Source organism: Megalopta genalis, unplaced genomic scaffold (assembly GCF_051020955.1).
Source record: "Megalopta genalis isolate 19385.01 unplaced genomic scaffold, iyMegGena1_principal scaffold0051, whole genome shotgun sequence".
NCBI lineage: Eukaryota > Metazoa > Arthropoda > Insecta > Hymenoptera > Halictidae > Megalopta > Megalopta genalis.
Genome location: NW_027476120.1, coordinates 332,501 through 348,772, shown reverse-complemented (window position 1 = coordinate 348,772; position 16,272 = coordinate 332,501).

Genomic DNA, 16,272 nt, shown 5'->3' with positions numbered 1-16,272 from the left:
CTTGACATTTTTCGGTTTTTTCAATTTTCTGGAAAATCCTATCATTAGATTTTTTTAAAAATACGATATTCTTGCTTAACTAACGTTTTTACATAGGGATTAAGCATTTAGAACGAAATCTAATGTAGGAAAATGGTACTTTACTCTTGATCGGTACGTTGGGACTTTGAAAATATTCGGGCGTTCCAATCGCTCGTCTGTTGCATCATAGCGCGTCTCGGCGCAATCGACCGATTCGCTCGATCCATTATTTTCGATTTACGGCTAAAATAAATTTTTCTAATTTTTTTCAATAACATATTCCTGCTTAAATAACTTTTTTACATAGGGATTAAGCATTTAGAACGATACATTGTTTAAAGTAAGGGCACTTTACTCTTGACATTTTACGGTTTTTTCAATTTTCTGAAGAATCCTATCATTAGATTTTTTTAAAAATACGATATTCTTGCTTAACTAACGTTTCTACATAGGGATTAAGCATTTAGAACGAAATCTAATGTCAGAAAATGGCACTTTACTCTTGACATTTTTCGGTTTTTTCAATTTTCTGGAAAATCCTATCATTAGATTTTTTTAAAAATACGATATTCTTGCTTAACTAACGTTTTTACATAGGGATTAAGCATTTAGAACGAAATCTAATGTAGGAAAATGGTACTTTACTCTTGATCGGTACGTTGGGACTTTGAAAATATTCGGGCGTTCCAATCGCTCGTCTGTTGCATCATAGCGCGTCTCGGCGCAATCGACCGATTCGCTCGATCCATTATTTTCGATTTACGGCTAAAATAAATTTTTCTAATTTTTTTCAATAACATATTCCTGCTTAAATAACTTTTTTACATAGGGATTAAGCATTTAGAACGATACATTGTTTAAAATAAGGGCACTTTACTCTTGACATTTTACGGTTTTTTCAATTTTCTGAAAAATCCTATCATTAGATTTTTTTAAAAATACGATATTCTTGCTTAACTAACGTTTCTACATAGGGATTAAGCATTTAGAACGAAATCTAATGTCAGAAAATGGCACTTTACTCTTGACATTTTTCGGTTTTTTCAATTTTCTGGAAAATCCTATCATTAGATTTTTTTAAAAATACGATATTCTTGCTTAACTAACGTTTCTACATAGGGATTAAGCATTTAGAACGAAATCTAATGTCAGAAAATGGCACTTTACTCTTGACATTTTTCGGTTTTTTCAATTTTCTGGAAAATCCTATCATTAGATTTTTTTAAAAATACGATATTCTTGCTTAACTAACGTTTTTACATAGGGATTAAGCATTTAGAACGAAATCTAATGTAGGAAAATGGTACTTTACTCTTGATCGGTACGTTGGGACTTTGAAAATATTCGGGCGTTCCAATCGCTCGTCTGTTGCATCATAGCGCGTCTCGGCGCAATCGACCGATTCGCTCGATCCATTATTTTCGATTTACGGCTAAAATAAATTTTTCTAATTTTTTTCAATAACATATTCCTGCTTAGATAACTTTTTTACATAGGGATTAAGCATTTAGAACGATACATTGTTTAAAGTAAGGGCACTTTACTCTTGACATTTTACGGTTTTTTCAATTTTCTGAAAAATCCTATCATTAGATTTTTTTAAAAATACGATATTCTTGCTTAACTAACGTTTCTACATAGGGATTAAGCATTTAGAACGAAATCTAATGTCAGAAAATGGCACTTTACTCTTGACATTTTTCGGTTTTTTCAATTTTCTGGAAAATCCTATCATTAGATTTTTTTAAAAATACGATATTCTTGCTTAACTAACGTTTTTACATAGGGATTAAGCATTTAGAACGAAATCTAATGTAGGAAAATGGTACTTTACTCTTGATCGGTACGTTGGGACTTTGAAAATATTCGGGCGTTCCAATCGCTCGTCTGTTGCATCATAGCGCGTCTCGGCGCAATCGACCGATTCGCTCGATCCATTATTTTCGATTTACGGCTAAAATAAATTTTTCTAATTTTTTTCAATAACATATTCCTGCTTAAATAACTTTTTTACATAGGGATTAAGCATTTAGAACGATACATTGTTTAAAGTAAGGGCACTTTACTCTTGACATTTTACGGTTTTTTCAATTTTCTGAAGAATCCTATCATTAGATTTTTTTAAAAATACGATATTCTTGCTTAACTAACGTTTCTACATAGGGATTAAGCATTTAGAACGAAATCTAATGTCAGAAAATGGCACTTTACTCTTGACATTTTTCGGTTTTTTCAATTTTCTGGAAAATCCTATCATTAGATTTTTTTAAAAATACGATATTCTTGCTTAACTAACGTTTTTACATAGGGATTAAGCATTTAGAACGAAATCTAATGTAGGAAAATGGTACTTTACTCTTGATCGGTACGTTGGGACTTTGAAAATATTCGGGCGTTCCAATCGCTCGTCTGTTGCATCATAGCGCGTCTCGGCGCAATCGACCGATTCGCTCGATCCATTATTTTCGATTTACGGCTAAAATAAATTTTTCTAATTTTTTTCAATAACATATTCCTGCTTAAATAACTTTTTTACATAGGGATTAAGCATTTAGAACGATACATTGTTTAAAGTAAGGGCACTTTACTCTTGACATTTTACGGTTTTTTCAATTTTCTGAAGAATCCTATCATTAGATTTTTTTAAAAATACGATATTCTTGCTTAACTAACGTTTCTACATAGGGATTAAGCATTTAGAACGAAATCTAATGTCAGAAAATGGCACTTTACTCTTGACATTTTTCGGTTTTTTCAATTTTCTGGAAAATCCTATCATTAGATTTTTTTAAAAATACGATATTCTTGCTTAACTAACGTTTTTACATAGGGATTAAGCATTTAGAACGAAATCTAATGTAGGAAAATGGTACTTTACTCTTGATCGGTACGTTGGGACTTTGAAAATATTCGGGCGTTCCAATCGCTCGTCTGTTGCATCATAGCGCGTCTCGGCGCAATCGACCGATTCGCTCGATCCATTATTTTCGATTTACGGCTAAAATAAATTTTTCTAATTTTTTTCAATAACATATTCCTGCTTAAATAACTTTTTTACATAGGGATTAAGCATTTAGAACGATACATTGTTTAAAGTAAGGGCACTTTACTCTTGACATTTTACGGTTTTTTCAATTTTCTGAAGAATCCTATCATTAGATTTTTTTAAAAATACGATATTCTTGCTTAACTAACGTTTCTACATAGGGATTAAGCATTTAGAACGAAATCTAATGTCAGAAAATGGCACTTTACTCTTGACATTTTTCGGTTTTTTCAATTTTCTGGAAAATCCTATCATTAGATTTTTTTAAAAATACGATATTCTTGCTTAACTAACGTTTTTACATAGGGATTAAGCATTTAGAACGAAATCTAATGTAGGAAAATGGTACTTTACTCTTGATCGGTACGTTGGGACTTTGAAAATATTCGGGCGTTCCAATCGCTCGTCTGTTGCATCATAGCGCGTCTCGGCGCAATCGACCGATTCGCTCGATCCATTATTTTCGATTTACGGCTAAAATAAATTTTTCTAATTTTTTTCAATAACATATTCCTGCTTAAATAACTTTTTTACATAGGGATTAAGCATTTAGAACGATACATTGTTTAAAGTAAGGGCACTTTACTCTTGACATTTTACGGTTTTTTCAATTTTCTGAAGAATCCTATCATTAGATTTTTTTAAAAATACGATATTCTTGCTTAACTAACGTTTCTACATAGGGATTAAGCATTTAGAACGAAATCTAATGTCAGAAAATGGCACTTTACTCTTGACATTTTTCGGTTTTTTCAATTTTCTGGAAAATCCTATCATTAGATTTTTTTAAAAATACGATATTCTTGCTTATCTAACGTTTTTACATAGGGATTAAGCATTTAGAACGAAATCTAATGTCAGAAAATGGCACTTTACTCTTGACATTTTTCGGTTTTTTCAATTTTCTGGAAAATCCTATCATTAGATTTTTTTAAAAATACGATATTCTTGCTTAACTAACGTTTTTACATAGGGATTAAGCATTTAGAACGAAATCTAATGTAGGAAAATGGTACTTTACTCTTGATCGGTACGTTGGGACTTTGAAAATATTCGGGCGTTCCAATCGCTCGTCTGTTGCATCATAGCGCGTCTCGGCGCAATCGACCGATTCGCTCGATCCATTATTTTCGATTTACGGCTAAAATAAATTTTTCTAATTTTTTTCAATAACATATTCCTGCTTAAATAACTTTTTTACATAGGGATTAAGCATTTAGAACGATACATTGTTTAAAGTAAGGGCACTTTACTCTTGACATTTTACGGTTTTTTCAATTTTCTGAAGAATCCTATCATTAGATTTTTTTAAAAATACGATATTCTTGCTTAACTAACGTTTCTACATAGGGATTAAGCATTTAGAACGAAATCTAATGTCAGAAAATGGCACTTTACTCTTGACATTTTTCGGTTTTTTCAATTTTCTGGAAAATCCTATCATTAGATTTTTTTAAAAATACGATATTCTTGCTTAACTAACGTTTTTACATAGGGATTAAGCATTTAGAACGAAATCTAATGTAGGAAAATGGTACTTTACTCTTGATCGGTACGTTGGGACTTTGAAAATATTCGGGCGTTCCAATCGCTCGTCTGTTGCATCATAGCGCGTCTCGGCGCAATCGACCGATTCGCTCGATCCATTATTTTCGATTTACGGCTAAAATAAATTTTTCTAATTTTTTTCAATAACATATTCCTGCTTAGATAACTTTTTTACATAGGGATTAAGCATTTAGAACGATACATTGTTTAAAGTAAGGGCACTTTACTCTTGACATTTTACGGTTTTTTCAATTTTCTGAAAAATCCTATCATTAGATTTTTTTAAAAATACGATATTCTTGCTTAACTAACGTTTCTACATAGGGATTAAGCATTTAGAACGAAATCTAATGTCAGAAAATGGCACTTTACTCTTGACATTTTTCGGTTTTTTCAATTTTCTGGAAAATCCTATCATTAGATTTTTTTAAAAATACGATATTCTTGCTTAACTAACGTTTTTACATAGGGATTAAGCATTTAGAACGAAATCTAATGTAGGAAAATGGTACTTTACTCTTGATCGGTACGTTGGGACTTTGAAAATATTCGGGCGTTCCAATCGCTCGTCTGTTGCATCATAGCGCGTCTCGGCGCAATCGACCGATTCGCTCGATCCATTATTTTCGATTTACGGCTAAAATAAATTTTTCTAATTTTTTTCAATAACATATTCCTGCTTAAATAACTTTTTTACATAGGGATTAAGCATTTAGAACGATACATTGTTTAAAGTAAGGGCACTTTACTCTTGACATTTTACGGTTTTTTCAATTTTCTGAAGAATCCTATCATTAGATTTTTTTAAAAATACGATATTCTTGCTTAACTAACGTTTCTACATAGGGATTAAGCATTTAGAACGAAATCTAATGTCAGAAAATGGCACTTTACTCTTGACATTTTTCGGTTTTTTCAATTTTCTGGAAAATCCTATCATTAGATTTTTTTAAAAATACGATATTCTTGCTTAACTAACGTTTTTACATAGGGATTAAGCATTTAGAACGAAATCTAATGTAGGAAAATGGTACTTTACTCTTGATCGGTACGTTGGGACTTTGAAAATATTCGGGCGTTCCAATCGCTCGTCTGTTGCATCATAGCGCGTCTCGGCGCAATCGACCGATTCGCTCGATCCATTATTTTCGATTTACGGCTAAAATAAATTTTTCTAATTTTTTTCAATAACATATTCCTGCTTAAATAACTTTTTTACATAGGGATTAAGCATTTAGAACGATACATTGTTTAAAGTAAGGGCACTTTACTCTTGACATTTTACGGTTTTTTCAATTTTCTGAAGAATCCTATCATTAGATTTTTTTAAAAATACGATATTCTTGCTTAACTAACGTTTCTACATAGGGATTAAGCATTTAGAACGAAATCTAATGTCAGAAAATGGCACTTTACTCTTGACATTTTTCGGTTTTTTCAATTTTCTGGAAAATCCTATCATTAGATTTTTTTAAAAATACGATATTCTTGCTTAACTAACGTTTTTACATAGGGATTAAGCATTTAGAACGAAATCTAATGTAGGAAAATGGTACTTTACTCTTGATCGGTACGTTGGGACTTTGAAAATATTCGGGCGTTCCAATCGCTCGTCTGTTGCATCATAGCGCGTCTCGGCGCAATCGACCGATTCGCTCGATCCATTATTTTCGATTTACGGCTAAAATAAATTTTTCTAATTTTTTTCAATAACATATTCCTGCTTAAATAACTTTTTTACATAGGGATTAAGCATTTAGAACGATACATTGTTTAAAGTAAGGGCACTTTACTCTTGACATTTTACGGTTTTTTCAATTTTCTGAAGAATCCTATCATTAGATTTTTTTAAAAATACGATATTCTTGCTTAACTAACGTTTCTACATAGGGATTAAGCATTTAGAACGAAATCTAATGTCAGAAAATGGCACTTTACTCTTGACATTTTTCGGTTTTTTCAATTTTCTGGAAAATCCTATCATTAGATTTTTTTAAAAATACGATATTCTTGCTTAACTAACGTTTTTACATAGGGATTAAGCATTTAGAACGAAATCTAATGTCAGAAAATGGCACTTTACTCTTGACATTTTTCGGTTTTTTCAATTTTCTGGAAAATCCTATCATTAGATTTTTTTAAAAATACGATATTCTTGCTTAACTAACGTTTTTACATAGGGATTAAGCATTTAGAACGAAATCTAATGTAGGAAAATGGTACTTTACTCTTGATCGGTACGTTGGGACTTTGAAAATATTCGGGCGTTCCAATCGCTCGTCTGTTGCATCATAGCGCGTCTCGGCGCAATCGACCGATTCGCTCGATCCATTATTTTCGATTTACGGCTAAAATAAATTTTTCTAATTTTTTTCAATAACATATTCCTGCTTAAATAACTTTTTTACATAGGGATTAAGCATTTAGAACGATACATTGTTTAAAGTAAGGGCACTTTACTCTTGACATTTTACGGTTTTTTCAATTTTCTGAAGAATCCTATCATTAGATTTTTTTAAAAATACGATATTCTTGCTTAACTAACGTTTCTACATAGGGATTAAGCATTTAGAACGAAATCTAATGTCAGAAAATGGCACTTTACTCTTGACATTTTTCGGTTTTTTCAATTTTCTGGAAAATCCTATCATTAGATTTTTTTAAAAATACGATATTCTTGCTTAACTAACGTTTTTACATAGGGATTAAGCATTTAGAACGAAATCTAATGTAGGAAAATGGTACTTTACTCTTGATCGGTACGTTGGGACTTTGAAAATATTCGGGCGTTCCAATCGCTCGTCTGTTGCATCATAGCGCGTCTCGGCGCAATCGACCGATTCGCTCGATCCATTATTTTCGATTTACGGCTAAAATAAATTTTTCTAATTTTTTTCAATAACATATTCCTGCTTAAATAACTTTTTTACATAGGGATTAAGCATTTAGAACGATACATTGTTTAAAGTAAGGGCACTTTACTCTTGACATTTTACGGTTTTTTCAATTTTCTGAAGAATCCTATCATTAGATTTTTTTAAAAATACGATATTCTTGCTTAACTAACGTTTCTACATAGGGATTAAGCATTTAGAACGAAATCTAATGTCAGAAAATGGCACTTTACTCTTGACATTTTTCGGTTTTTTCAATTTTCTGGAAAATCCTATCATTAGATTTTTTTAAAAATACGATATTCTTGCTTAACTAACGTTTTTACATAGGGATTAAGCATTTAGAACGAAATCTAATGTCAGAAAATGGCACTTTACTCTTGACATTTTTCGGTTTTTTCAATTTTCTGGAAAATCCTATCATTAGATTTTTTTAAAAATACGATATTCTTGCTTAACTAACGTTTTTACATAGGGATTAAGCATTTAGAACGAAATCTAATGTAGGAAAATGGTACTTTACTCTTGATCGGTACGTTGGGACTTTGAAAATATTCGGGCGTTCCAATCGCTCGTCTGTTGCATCATAGCGCGTCTCGGCGCAATCGACCGATTCGCTCGATCCATTATTTTCGATTTACGGCTAAAATAAATTTTTCTAATTTTTTTCAATAACATATTCCTGCTTAAATAACTTTTTTACATAGGGATTAAGCATTTAGAACGATACATTGTTTAAAGTAAGGGCACTTTACTCTTGACATTTTACGGTTTTTTCAATTTTCTGAAGAATCCTATCATTAGATTTTTTTAAAAATACGATATTCTTGCTTAACTAACGTTTCTACATAGGGATTAAGCATTTAGAACGAAATCTAATGTCAGAAAATGGCACTTTACTCTTGACATTTTTCGGTTTTTTCAATTTTCTGGAAAATCCTATCATTAGATTTTTTTAAAAATACGATATTCTTGCTTAACTAACGTTTTTACATAGGGATTAAGCATTTAGAACGAAATCTAATGTAGGAAAATGGTACTTTACTCTTGATCGGTACGTTGGGACTTTGAAAATATTCGGGCGTTCCAATCGCTCGTCTGTTGCATCATAGCGCGTCTCGGCGCAATCGACCGATTCGCTCGATCCATTATTTTCGATTTACGGCTAAAATAAATTTTTCTAATTTTTTTCAATAACATATTCCTGCTTAGATAACTTTTTTACATAGGGATTAAGCATTTAGAACGATACATTGTTTAAAGTAAGGGCACTTTACTCTTGACATTTTACGGTTTTTTCAATTTTCTGAAAAATCCTATCATTAGATTTTTTTAAAAATACGATATTCTTGCTTAACTAACGTTTCTACATAGGGATTAAGCATTTAGAACGAAATCTAATGTCAGAAAATGGCACTTTACTCTTGACATTTTTCGGTTTTTTCAATTTTCTGGAAAATCCTATCATTAGATTTTTTTAAAAATACGATATTCTTGCTTAACTAACGTTTTTACATAGGGATTAAGCATTTAGAACGAAATCTAATGTAGGAAAATGGTACTTTACTCTTGATCGGTACGTTGGGACTTTGAAAATATTCGGGCGTTCCAATCGCTCGTCTGTTGCATCATAGCGCGTCTCGGCGCAATCGACCGATTCGCTCGATCCATTATTTTCGATTTACGGCTAAAATAAATTTTTCTAATTTTTTTCAATAACATATTCCTGCTTAAATAACTTTTTTACATAGGGATTAAGCATTTAGAACGATACATTGTTTAAAGTAAGGGCACTTTACTCTTGACATTTTACGGTTTTTTCAATTTTCTGAAGAATCCTATCATTAGATTTTTTTAAAAATACGATATTCTTGCTTAACTAACGTTTCTACATAGGGATTAAGCATTTAGAACGAAATCTAATGTCAGAAAATGGCACTTTACTCTTGACATTTTTCGGTTTTTTCAATTTTCTGGAAAATCCTATCATTAGATTTTTTTAAAAATACGATATTCTTGCTTAACTAACGTTTTTACATAGGGATTAAGCATTTAGAACGAAATCTAATGTAGGAAAATGGTACTTTACTCTTGATCGGTACGTTGGGACTTTGAAAATATTCGGGCGTTCCAATCGCTCGTCTGTTGCATCATAGCGCGTCTCGGCGCAATCGACCGATTCGCTCGATCCATTATTTTCGATTTACGGCTAAAATAAATTTTTCTAATTTTTTTCAATAACATATTCCTGCTTAAATAACTTTTTTACATAGGGATTAAGCATTTAGAACGATACATTGTTTAAAGTAAGGGCACTTTACTCTTGACATTTTACGGTTTTTTCAATTTTCTGAAGAATCCTATCATTAGATTTTTTTAAAAATACGATATTCTTGCTTAACTAACGTTTCTACATAGGGATTAAGCATTTAGAACGAAATCTAATGTCAGAAAATGGCACTTTACTCTTGACATTTTTCGGTTTTTTCAATTTTCTGGAAAATCCTATCATTAGATTTTTTTAAAAATACGATATTCTTGCTTAACTAACGTTTTTACATAGGGATTAAGCATTTAGAACGAAATCTAATGTAGGAAAATGGTACTTTACTCTTGATCGGTACGTTGGGACTTTGAAAATATTCGGGCGTTCCAATCGCTCGTCTGTTGCATCATAGCGCGTCTCGGCGCAATCGACCGATTCGCTCGATCCATTATTTTCGATTTACGGCTAAAATAAATTTTTCTAATTTTTTTCAATAACATATTCCTGCTTAGATAACTTTTTTACATAGGGATTAAGCATTTAGAACGATACATTGTTTAAAGTAAGGGCACTTTACTCTTGACATTTTACGGTTTTTTCAATTTTCTGAAGAATCCTATCATTAGATTTTTTTAAAAATACGATATTCTTGCTTAACTAACGTTTCTACATAGGGATTAAGCATTTAGAACGAAATCTAATGTCAGAAAATGGCACTTTACTCTTGACATTTTTCGGTTTTTTCAATTTTCTGGAAAATCCTATCATTAGATTTTTTTAAAAATACGATATTCTTGCTTAACTAACGTTTTTACATAGGGATTAAGCATTTAGAACGAAATCTAATGTAGGAAAATGGTACTTTACTCTTGATCGGTACGTTGGGACTTTGAAAATATTCGGGCGTACGCGGCGCGCTCGGCGCTTCGAACAGCTCCGGTGTCCCCATTATTTTCGATTTACGGCTAAAATAAATTTTTCTAATTTTTTTCAATAACATATTCCTGCTTAGATAACTTTTTTACATAGGGATTAAGCATTTAGAACGATACATTGTTTAAAGTAAGGGCACTTTACTCTTGACATTTTACGGTTTTTTCAATTTTCTGAAGAATCCTATCATTAGATTTTTTTAAAAATACGATATTCTTGCTTAACTAACGTTTCTACATAGGGATTAAGCATTTAGAACGAAATCTAATGTCAGAAAATGGCACTTTACTCTTGACATTTTTCGGTTTTTTCAATTTTCTGGAAAATCCTATCATTAGATTTTTTTAAAAATACGATATTCTTGCTTAACTAACGTTTTTACATAGGGATTAAGCATTTAGAACGAAATCTAATGTAGGAAAATGGTACTTTACTCTTGATCGGTACGTTGGGACTTTGAAAATATTCGGGCGTACGCGGCGCGCTCGGCGCTTCGAACAGCTCCGGTGTCCCCATTATTTTCGATTTACGGCTAAAATAAATTTTTCTAATTTTTTTCAATAACATATTCCTGCTAAAATAACTTTTTTACATAGGGATTAAGCATTTAGAACGATACATTGTTTAAAATAAGGGCACTTTACTCTTGACATTTTACGGTTTTTTCAATTTTCTGAAAAATCCTATCATTAGATTTTTTTAAAAATACGATATTCTTGCTTAACTAACGTTTCTACATAGGGATTAAGCATTTAGAACGAAATCTAATGTCAGAAAATGGCACTTTACTCTTGACATTTTTCGGTTTTTTCAATTTTCTGGAAAATCCTATCATTAGATTTTTTTAAAAATACGATATTCTTGCTTAACTAACGTTTCTACATAGGGATTAAGCATTTAGAACGAAATCTAATGTCAGAAAATGGCACTTTACTCTTGACATTTTTCGGTTTTTTCAATTTTCTGGAAAATCCTATCATTAGATTTTTTTAAAAATACGATATTCTTGCTTAACTAACGTTTTTACATAGGGATTAAGCATTTAGAACGAAATCTAATGTAGGAAAATGGTACTTTACTCTTGATCGGTACGTTGGGACTTTGAAAATATTCGGGCGTTCCAATCGCTCGTCTGTTGCATCATAGCGCGTCTCGGCGCAATCGACCGATTCGCTCGATCCATTATTTTCGATTTACGGCTAAAATAAATTTTTCTAATTTTTTTCAATAACATATTCCTGCTTAGATAACTTTTTTACATAGGGATTAAGCATTTAGAACGATACATTGTTTAAAGTAAGGGCACTTTACTCTTGACATTTTACGGTTTTTTCAATTTTCTGAAAAATCCTATCATTAGATTTTTTTAAAAATACGATATTCTTGCTTAACTAACGTTTCTACATAGGGATTAAGCATTTAGAACGAAATCTAATGTAGGAAAATGGTACTTTACTCTTGATCGGTACGTTGGGACTTTGAAAATATTCGGGCGTTCCAATCGCTCGTCTGTTGCATCATAGCGCGTCTCGGCGCAATCGACCGATTCGCTCGATCCATTATTTTCGATTTACGGCTAAAATAAATTTTTCTAATTTTTTTCAATAACATATTCCTGCTTAAATAACTTTTTTACATAGGGATTAAGCATTTAGAACGATACATTGTTTAAAGTAAGGGCACTTTACTCTTGACATTTTACGGTTTTTTCAATTTTCTGAAGAATCCTATCATTAGATTTTTTTAAAAATACGATATTCTTGCTTAACTAACGTTTCTACATAGGGATTAAGCATTTAGAACGAAATCTAATGTCAGAAAATGGCACTTTACTCTTGACATTTTTCGGTTTTTTCAATTTTCTGGAAAATCCTATCATTAGATTTTTTTAAAAATACGATATTCTTGCTTAACTAACGTTTTTACATAGGGATTAAGCATTTAGAACGAAATCTAATGTAGGAAAATGGTACTTTACTCTTGATCGGTACGTTGGGACTTTGAAAATATTCGGGCGTACGCGGCGCGCTCGGCGCTTCGAACAGCTCCGGTGTCCCCATTATTTTCGATTTACGGCTAAAATAAATTTTTCTAATTTTTTTCAATAACATATTCCTGCTAAAATAACTTTTTTACATAGGGATTAAGCATTTAGAACGATACATTGTTTAAAATAAGGGCACTTTACTCTTGACATTTTACGGTTTTTTCAATTTTCTGAAAAATCCTATCATTAGATTTTTTTAAAAATACGATATTCTTGCTTAACTAACGTTTCTACATAGGGATTAAGCATTTAGAACGAAATCTAATGTCAGAAAATGGCACTTTACTCTTGACATTTTTCGGTTTTTTCAATTTTCTGGAAAATCCTATCATTAGATTTTTTTAAAAATACGATATTCTTGCTTAACTAACGTTTTTACATAGGGATTAAGCATTTAGAACGAAATCTAATGTAGGAAAATGGTACTTTACTCTTGATCGGTACGTTGGGACTTAGAAAATATTCGGCCGTACGCGGCGCGTCTTTTTTTTTTTTTTTTTTTTTGTTTAACGTGGGGGAAATCTGCTGGTCAGACACCCCCGGCCCGCCCGAGGGGCGGGGCGGGGGTAGTGCGGGTTTTGACCCGCTAAAACCCCCACGGCGGCCTAGGGCGCTGGCGAGTAGCGGGGGAGCCACGGGAACTCTTACAGAACACAACCGCGGCTCCCCCTCGCCTGGCCGGCCACCAGGATGGAATGGCGATGGCCGGCCGCGTCCCGGGGAGGAGATTTATACTCCCCCCATGAATCATCTTGCTTCGGCGGTGCGGGGGACCGCACCCCACACCGCCTCGTCACTCCCACTATGGGGAGGACAGCTTCAGTTGGGGGGGGGTTGGCGGGCGGCGGGCAATTAAACCAGTAATCTGGTACACCCGCCGCCCGCCTATTCTCATCTGCTCGGGGAGGGGGGCTCTAGGCGTGGGCGCACACGCCGCACCCCCCGCTCACGGCGACCCCGCTCGGCAGCCTCCTTCTGCAGCATCACCTCTTCGCAGAAGGCGATGGCTGCCGCCCATTTTCTTGGGCTCTCCAGCATGGCCCCAACTAAGCTGGAGAGAGCGAGGTCGCGACCAACTTCCCGTCTTAGGACTCGGCGCAGCACTGAAAAGGCGGGGCATACCTCCAGTGTATGCTGCGCCGAGTCCTCCTCCGCGCCACAGTGGTGGCACACCGTCGTCGCTTCCCGACCGATGCGACACAGGTACACACCGAAGCAGCCATGCCCGGTGAACACCTGCGTCGCACGGTAGGTGAGCCTGCCAAACCGCCTCTCCCGCCACGAGGTGAAGTGTGGCAGGAGAGCCCCGGGGACGCGCTCGGCGGCATGGGAGCAAAGCTCCGCATGCCATCTGGCGAGCGCTAGTCCCCGGGCCTGGAGTTCGAAGCCGTCGACCGCCTCCTGCTCCGGCGGGTCCCCCCGAGCCCGGCCAGCGATGCATATGCGCCTATAGACATAGGCGCGCATCGCCGCCTGCAGCTCGAAGGGAATTTCTCCCGCCAGAGCAAGCGCCGCCACGGTAGACGCGGTGCGGTAACCCCGTATGAGGCGAAGGGCCATTTGCCTCTGAAGCCGGCGCAACAACAAAGTGATGCGCCGGCTTGCCCTCGCGGACGGCCCCCAGATCGGGGCGCCGTACAAGGCCATGGACCGCACCACGCCCAGGTATAGGCGACGCACCATGTTATCCGGTCCCCCGAGATTGGGCAACAGGCGGCCGAGCGAGGCCGCCGCCCTCTCAACTCGGGGGACGAGGCGGCCGAAATGCGCCCCGAATCTCCAGTGGCTGTCGAGGATCAGTCCGAGATACTTGATCTCGGACTTCACCTCGACGCAGGCTCCTCCAACCCAGATCCACGATCCGGCCGGTGGCCGCGACCGAGGCCGTCCAAACCAGACGGCCTCGGCCTTCTCCGGGGCCATCTTCAGCCCCAGATCGTGGATCTTCGCGACGACGGCTGCCACCGCAACCTCCGCTCGTCGGATGGTCCTCTCGAAGGTGTCCCCGACGGTGACCACTAACGTGTCGTCCGCATAGCAGACGACAGTGGCACCGTCGGGCAGGGAGGCCCTGTACGCGGCGCGTCTCGGCGCTTCGAACAGCTCCGGTGTCCCCATTATTTTCGATTTACGGCTAAAATAAATTTTTCTAATTTTTTTCAATTACATATTCTTGCTTAGATAACTTTTTTACATAGGGATTAAGCATTTAGAACGACATATTGTTTAAAATAATGGTACTTTACTCTTGTGATTTTTCGGTTTTTTTTTATTATTTTGAAAAATAAATTTTTGTAATTTTTTTAAATACGATATTCGTGATCAGTGAACGATTTTACATATGGATTAAGCATTTAGAATCGTGCTGAAGCGTTATTAAAAAAGTTTGCTCGATGCGATGGGACTTTGAAAAGTTTGTGAAAATTTTCATATTGGGAAAAAATGTGTAATTTTTTGTCTAGTTTACGGTAATGTAATTTATTTTAATGTTTACTATAAATTTTTTTTTCGTTCGTTCACGCGCTATGTTACAACAGCACGGCCGGGCGGTCTGTTGCCGCGGCGGTTTACACTCATAAGCGCGCGTGCTATTCGGCCGGCGGCGCCGGCGTCCTTGCCGGCCGTTCGGTATCTATAAGAGATACACGGTCCGTGCGAGGCGGACGGAGCAGAGCGGGTTTTGGGCCAATTCTACGATCTCGGTCGAGAAGCTGTCTCAGAGCTCCTTCGGGGCTTCGGTCCTGACTGTTTCGTGCCGTTTACGTTACGGACTTTTCTCCACACAGCGTGGCCACGGGTCGGTGTCTTTGACCGAATGGCCCATATGTGGCAAGCCCTACGGGGTTGGTTACCCGTATGCACTTTGTATGTATACTCGTACTCACTGAGCAATCGACTCTTCTGTCCGAGCGATGGAAAAATTTTTTAAAATGCATCTGTAAGATTTGGAAGCAAATCGTACCAATTGAAAACTGTGGCTAAAATGAATAGCCCAGTGGAGAGAGAAAACTATCAAAAAACTGATTTTTTAAATCAAGAGGTGTCAGAAATCGAAATGCCTAGCGCGAGCGGAAGAACACGCTTTCTCGCCAGTCCAGCATGTGTCCTGTCCGTTCCTCCTCGGCTTGCCGATTTTGCCCAGATCAGAGGTTTCGTGCTTCCGGCGGTCAGAAGATCAGCGTGAGCGTTCGCGCTTCCACGACTATGGCATCACCCATGTACTTTTTCCTTTGAATATATTTGAGTACATAAAAAATATTAAAACATATAGAGAGAACTGTGTCTTGGATCTTAAAAATTTGTCAATAGCGATGATATATTATTACTTAACTTGAAGTATTTGTACGTTTTAGCTGGGACGTACATTTATCTTACAAGATGTTAATAGCGAGACTCTTGAAGATAAAATTATCTTGTGATTTTATGAAGGCAAAGATAGAAACGTACGAAGCTGGCGTACGTAGAAAAATGTGATTTTATGATAGAACAAAAATATAATACGTACGTTTTTGGGCGT